Below are 7,914 nucleotides of genomic sequence, written 5' to 3'. Positions count from 1 at the left end.
GTCCCACTCCTCCTTGATGAACTTAGGGTATGTCGACCCGCACTCCCACAGCATGTGCGCTAGAGTAGAGGTCTGCCCGCAGGAGGGGCAGGCGTCGTCGCGATACACGTCCGGGTAAGCCTCGTGGAGAACGGACAGACACGGATACGTACTAGTCTGCAGAAGCCTAAGAGAAACGGCTTGCGCCCTATTCAACCTGGGGTGAGGGGGTGGAAAGACCCTTCTAGACATGTAGAAGAATTTAATAATCTCGTTATGAGTAGCGGGAGCATCCCTGTGGCCGTAGGGAGGAGGGGAGTCGGTGCTTCTTGCAGAGGAAGCGCGGTCGGTGAGGTCACGCGCAGCCTCGTGAGCAGACTCATTCAGGTTCTGGGGAGCACCCTCGACCGACCCTACGTGAGCTGGAAACCAGTGGATTGAATGATGCGTGAGAGCATATCGATTCGAGTTGCTAAGAAGACGAGCAGCTTGCTTGGCGATGCAACCCTTCTGAAAAGCCCTAACTGCCGTTTTGGAATCGCTATATATCTCGGACCCACGACCGTCTAGCAGGGCGAGGGCGATGGCGGCTTGCTCGGCGACTCCGGGGTCTGAAGTGCGAATGGAGGCGCAATTAGAAATCTTGCCGCTGGAGTCGACCACAACGATGGCAAAGGTCTTCCCATCGCTGTACTCCGCGGCGTCGACGAAGCTTGCTCTAATGTCTCGTTGCTTTATCTGTTTGAGGATGGCTGCTGCTCTGGCCTTGCGTCTGCCCTCGTTATGGACGGGATGGACGTTTCGGGGCACAGGGGCCACTTCGAACTTGTCTCGAATGCACCTAGGGATCGGGGTACTGACCATCGGGAATCCCGCAGGGTGGTAACCCAACTCTTCGAGGATGTGTTTACCTGCCGCTGTGGTGCTCAGGCGAGTGAGTTGCGCACGTTCTTGGGCCTCGGCAATCTCCTCGGCAGTGTTATGCACCCCCAGCTTGAGGAGATCCTCGGTATGGGTCCTGATGGGTAGCCCGAGAGCCCTCTTGACCACTTTGCGGATGAGAGCGTTGAGCTTGTCTCGCTCCGCTCTGAGCCAGTTGTGCATAGAAATTGTGTACGTAAAGTGACATAGCACGAAGGCATTGATAAGCCTGAGGAGATTGTTTTCCTTCATTCCTCGGTGCCGGTTTGCTATTCTGCGAACGAGGCGGAAAGCGTTGTCCGTCTTTGCGATGATCTTGCGGAGAGCCGTTCCGTTCCCGCCGTTGAATTCGACAAACATGCCGAGGACCCGAATAACGTCGACCCTGGGTATCACCCCCCCCCCCCCCGTCACAAGTACGAAGACTGATGCTGCTTTCGGAAACTGGCTTCCAATCTTTGGGTCTGCCTCCCTTCTCTTTTCTGTAAAGCAGAAGCTCCGACTTGGCGGGGGAGCATCGAAGTCCGGTGGGCGGAGATACTCCTCGATCACATCGATCGCCTCCTGCATGGATTCTTCGACTCTGCCCTCGCAGCCGCCGGGGCACCATAAGGTGATGTCGTCGGCGTATATGGTGTGCTTGACGCCCTCTACGCGTGCCAACCTCTCGGAAAGACCAATCATACAGATGTTGAACAGGGTGGGTGAGATGACGGCACCCTGAGGAGTGCCCCGCCCTCCGAGGGGCACATCGTTGGAGCGGAAGTCCCCAATGCGAAGCGTGGCCTTCCTGTCCGTTAGGAAAGAGCTGACGTAGCTATGGAATCTGTGACCAAGACCCAGGTCTGAAATGGTCTTTACGATGAAGCTGTGGAGCACGTTGTCGAAAGCTTTCTCGAGGTCCAGACCGAGCAAAGCCTTGACGTCTCTGGAACGGCCATCCACAATCTGATGCTTTATTAGCTTCATTGCATCCTGCGTCGAGAGTCCGGCGCGGAAGCCGATCATGTTGTAGGTGTAAACCTCGTTGTCTTCTAGGTACCCGTTGACCCTGTTGAGGACGACGCGCTCCATGACCTTGCCGACGCAGGAGGTTAGAGAAATTGGCCTGAGGTTCTCGATGTTCGGGGCCTTGCCGGGCTTGGGAATGAGCACCGTACAGGCCATCTTCCACTCTGCAGGAACAACGCCGCTATTCCAGCACTCGTTGATTTTGTCGGTCAGGAAGACGATCGACGTGTCCTCGAGGTTTCTCAACATTCTGTTGGTGACTCCGTCTGGACCAGGCGCAGACTTGCGGTTGAGTGCGAAGATGGCCTGTCTGACCTCGGCAACGGAGAAGTCTTCGTCGAGCTCGGGGCGTGGAGGGCCTCGGTAGTCCGGGAGTTGGGTCACTGGATCTCCATCGCGACAGACGGGCAAGTACTTCTGTACGAGTTTTGAGACGAGCTCATCAACCGTGTGAGACCTGGTGGCTTCGTGAAGGGCCCGGGCCAACGTATGCCGCTGATTTGACTTTGAACCGCTTTCGTCGAGAAGGTGCTTCAGCATACCCCAGGATTTGCCGTTGCGCATCTGTCCGTCGACGGATTCGCAGAGCTCGTCCCACTGCTGCTGGCATAGCGCCTTGCAGTGTTCATCGATGACCTTGTTGAGCTCTGAGATCTTTTTTCGGAGTCTGCGATTGAGCCTTTGGCCCTTCCATCGGCGGAGCAGGGCATTTTTGGCCTCGATCAGGTGGGCAAGTCTGCTGTCTATCCGCTCGACGTCGAGATCGGTTTCTACTTTCTTGGTAGCCGCGGAAGCGTCGTTCCGGACGCCTTCGCACCATTCTTCGAGGGTGGCGGGTGCCCTGTCTTTGCCGGGTTCTTCGCGAATCTTGCGAAAGCGGTCCCAATCGATGAACGTGAATTCCTTGATCCTACTCCGAGACACCTTGAAGTTGGTCTCGAGAATGTAGTGGTCGCTGCCGAACTCCATGGCGGTGTTCTCCCAGCCCACGTCCTCAACGTTCCTGACGAACGCGAGGTCGGGTGTCGAGTCCCGGGTGACGGAGTTGCCGATGCGCGTAGGAAAATTCTTGTCAGTGACCAGAGTGAGGTCCATCTCGTTGGCGTCTTGCCACAGGTTGCGCCCATTGGCCCATGCTGACCCATTGGCCCAAATTGTGTACCTGCTTGGGTCTGTAGGTATGTGCTCCTGGTCATGATACGTCGAGCTCGTTCTTATATTGTCATTCCAGCTTCGCGATATCTGGCTTCAATCATGCTGCTGTCGTCACCCCTTTAGCTCTGACCAGCGGTATAACTTATCTAATTCTTGGGCCACTAGATCTATCTATCTATCTATCTATCTATCTATCTATCTATCTATCTATCTATCTATCTATCTATCTATCTATCTATCTATCTATCTATCTATCTATCTATCTATCTATCTATCTATCTATCTATCTATCTATCTATCTATCTATCTATCTATCTATCTATCTATCTATCTATCTATCTATCTATCTATCTATCTATCTATCTATCTATCCATCCATCCATCCATCCATCCTTCCATCCATCCATCCATCCATCCATCCATCCATCCATCCATCCATCCATCCATCCATCCATCCATCCATCCATCCATCCATCCATCCTTCCATCCATCCATCCTTCCATCCATCCATCCACACTAAAAAAAGTTTGCCCTTTGGGGTGTATATCTGCCCCACAACGATAATCCTCATCTGTCTTCCTCGCATTTCCTTTCTTGAAAACGCTGCGCTCGTTACTTTCCTGTCGAGAGTGCTGGCATGGAGAGTGCTGGCATGCTGATAACGCGCATGCCGTTCTTGACTTGGAAGTACCGGGCTCGCAGCGTTAAAGAAAGGAAATGCGGGCAAGACAGATGATTATTGTTTTGTGTCAAGTATACACCCCGAAGGGTTCAACTTTTTTTAGAGTGCATCCGTACGTCCATCCGTCCGTCCGTCTGCATTTGTATCTAACAGCTTTGCCGCTTAACTGAGTCAATACGTAGTCCGTAGTCTAATGATTAGCGCATAGGGCTGACGTGCTGAGAAAACAGGGTTCGAAACCAACCATTGAACTGGGGTCATTGAGTATGTGCCAGTGTGTACATAGGTGTGTCGCTCTTGAACGAACTTATTTTAAGCCGACGTGGGTCACTGTATAGACGTGGGATTGAACAGGTACCACTGTTCGAAGATACTCCTTGATGCCGATTTGGAGCGCTGGGTACAATCCACTGAGTCTCAGTATGAGCCAATCGGTCTTTGACGGAGCTCTTTGATGCCAACTTGGGTCACTAGGCACGTGCCAGTATTGTCTGGCACACCTCAGTGAACGTCGGTGACGCCAACTTAACTAACTAAGATGTTCTACTGAGAATGTGCCGCTCTCTACGGACAACAAAGAACCCTTAAATTTCTTCGATGCTGAACGGGATTCAGTTCACGTCACAAGCGTTCTTGTAAGACAGCAAGTCGACGCCTTAGCAGGCTGTGCCAATATTACAATGGGTATGAACCACTTTTCAATGAACGTGGTTTTCGACAACGCTTTAGCAAGCAGCTCATAAATGTGCCGCTCTTAAATGAAACTCTCGCAACTTTGGTTACTGAGTATCTGCCATTGTCTGTACGGCATGCAAAAGAACAAGTGTCAGGATTCGCAAGCACCTGCACACCACGCGTACCGTCCCATGAGGCCCCGTGCAGACTTCTTGGAAGCGTCACTTGATGACGTAGCTTCTGCAGCAGAAGCGCAGCAGAAGCGTGCATTTCGGGAACCAAGCGCAGACTTCCCGGCGATGGCACAAGACGGCGACGATTGTTCTTAGGGAAGCGCGAAAGAGGCGTCCCGTTGCAGGACACGCCTCATACGTAATTTGTCTCGACGGTGACAGTACGTTGTATGGTTGTGTTGTTTCAATGCCAAGTCATTACAGTCGGCAGTCATCGTGAAATAGGCTGTCCTTCTCTTTTTTTTCTCCACATGAGCCATAACTTCTACGTTCAAGGTGTCACAAGAAGCCAACAAACATAAACGCCACGGAAAACACAGAGTAAATTACTTGTACTTACTAGTTGAATTAAAGAAATTCTAAATTAATGGAATTTGACATGGATGAAAAAACCACTTGCGGCAGGTGGGGAACGATCCCGCGTCCTTCGCATTACGCGTGCGATGCTCTACTATTCAAGCTACCACCGGTGCCGTCTTCCCATCCACTTTCTTGTGTATTTATGTGTTATTACTAGAACTGACCCTGGGAGGGTTAGCCAGCGCCACCACTCGCAAACCTTGCGGGCGGATGTGAAACATCCGTTTTGCCGCAAGCGTCACGATTACGTGATCTGTTTTGGTGAAGGAAGCAGGTCAACAAAACCCACACAAGCTACCTGAAGGCATCAATGTTGCCGAATTCGAGACCCTCGTTATGTAATGAACGTGAAGAAAGGGAGTTAACCGAGGGGCCCGATTTTTATTAAAAATATCAGAAGAAGCCAACAAACATAGACGCCAAGGAAAACAAAGGGGAAATTACTTGTACCTAATAATTGAATTAAAGAAGATATAAATTAATGAATTTGAAAATGCATGAAAAAACAACTTGGCGCAGGTAGGGAACGATCCCACCTGCGGTATTCCCACCTGTGGTATACCCTCCTGCGAATTCGTAGAGCATCGAACGCGTAATGCGGAGAATGTGGAATCATTCCCTGGCTGCGGCAAGTTGTTTTCTCATTCGTATTGAATTTCATTAATTTATAATTTATTTATATTAATGAGTAAGCACAAGTAATTTCCCCTGTGTTTTTCTTGGCGTCTGTGTTTGTTGGCTTCTTATGATATGATTAATAAAAATCGGTCCCCTTCGGTTAACTCCCTTTCTTCTCGTTCATTATGTTCGGGGTAGTAGCTGAGTCTCCCACTCAAGCAACTGTCCAAGTCGGCACGACTCAAGCGAGAACGAAACCAGCGTTTTTTTTTATGTTACTGAAGGAAGTAGTCACTTCAGATGGACTTCGATTTTTCCACAGTGTAGCCAGCCTTATGGAAAAGACCAGCCTACCTCATGCCATCGTGCCACGCTAGACCTGGCCGCGCTCTCCTTTATCCAAGTGCCCAGCAAGCGCGTGTGCATTTACAGCAAAACCAATCAGTGCTGCAAGTGAGGAGGAAGTGGATACAATATTAACACAATATTATGTATTGATGTATTGCTGAGCTTCTCACAGACCCATCGCGCACAATCCTTTTTGCCTCAACGAGTCCGTGGTGCTCGAGCTCCAGCATAGCAATCAATAACGCAAATGTGCAATCAAAAATGAAAAGTACAGAAAAAGATTTAATCCCGCCGCATTGAAACGTAGAAATAAATATGTATGAATGCTAAATCTGTCATAATCTTAACGCATTTAATGTAGGAAAGCATAAAACTTGCTTTCTTCCTCGTCCATATATAGTGGCGTAGGTAAAGTGGTCGCGGTAGCTCCGTGCCGCGTTGCATAGGCCGTGCAGATAGTTGAGGGGTCTTATCGCGTCTGTGAAGAAATAATTGACTATTTGCTCAATTTCGACAGTACCTTTATAGTAAGTGCGCGAAGTTGTGACAAAATTCACCTACCGCCCATATTTACACTTTCGGATTAACTTTTTTGAAAGAATGATAGGTACTTTCTAAGAAGATTTCCTTGACACCATCGTCTTTTGGCTTTTTAGGGATGTTGTTCATATCAAGGCCTTCGGTTCCCCTTAGTTTTCTCAATCAATCAAGCTTTTGAAGTTTACAGCTCTGGCTTCTTCTATGACTGCGTTCAGCCAAAACTGTTTATATTTCTTGCCTAGTTGAATTGTAACCTTGTTCAGCCTTCGACGTGCTCCCTCATCTTTGTCGCCGAACTGGATTCGCTTTGTCGCCGAAATGCAAACGGATCTACGAAATGGATTCTCCATTGATAAGGCGCGGACATATTGTGTTTCTTGGCTTTACCATTGGCCTCGTATTCCCCTTGCTCACATTTTTTTAGATCAGTGAATGGGAGAATCATAACATATTTGTTTCTACTCTATTTTCTTGTTTCTTTCGCGAGACCCTATGACCATTACCATGCCTAGTAGAACATTCGCGTGACCGCCCTCTTAATATTTCGTGACGAAAGTTTCATTACGAGATCTTGCACCGAGCCTCAGTACTGAGAAGAAGGCACGCACAAAGCACTCATCTCAGTACTTTACATCCAGACTTAAGCGCGATTGATGATCACAACAGAAGAGGCGCAGGAGAACATTTTATCGTAAAACGCACACGCTAATGACAGCAGCATAAATGGTTTGCCTAAATTATTACAATTCTATAGATAATACCGATCCATATGAAGAAGTCCATAATTTATTAAAGCTCCCTGCAGGGCTAATTGCTACATGGCTCAAGGTTAAGAATGGCATGTCACAAACGATTCGGATATGAAGGAAGAGTGCCGACTTCCCAAGTGATTTATTCAGGAAATCTTATTGAGAAAATAAGTCTCCCTGAATAAATTGATTGGCAATTGGCACTCGTCCCGTCCTTCACAGCCATCTATATCGTGCCGTGTCATTCTTAAACTTGAAGCACAAAAATAACACTTAAACACTAAGGATTAGATAAAAACATGACTGTATATGTGCGCGTTAGTGTTTGCATTTCATCGGCTTTTCTTTGTGGAGCCGAATTAGTACAATATTAATAAATTATTCATAAATTACCTAAGGCCCGTTAATCCCTAATCTTTGGCTTGAAGCCCCCGGTGTGAACGTACTATTTCAACAGAAAGGCATGCAAACGTTAATGAATAAAACTCTTTCTGAAATGCGTAATCTCTTTGCTTTCTTGGAGAGTCGTTCACTATTAAAGTACAGGTGAGATGTTCTGCGAGATGTAAAAGTATTAGTGCTTCCTGAAAATTTAGGTGGATTACATACAGCTAGGTAGCTTTGCGGCTCAAAGACAGTTTTG

The sequence above is a fragment of the Dermacentor albipictus genome, chromosome 3 (assembly GCF_038994185.2).
Source record: "Dermacentor albipictus isolate Rhodes 1998 colony chromosome 3, USDA_Dalb.pri_finalv2, whole genome shotgun sequence".
NCBI lineage: Eukaryota > Metazoa > Arthropoda > Arachnida > Ixodida > Ixodidae > Dermacentor > Dermacentor albipictus.
The sequence above is the reverse complement of the archived record's forward strand: the minus strand, read 5'-3'. Positions refer to the sequence as shown.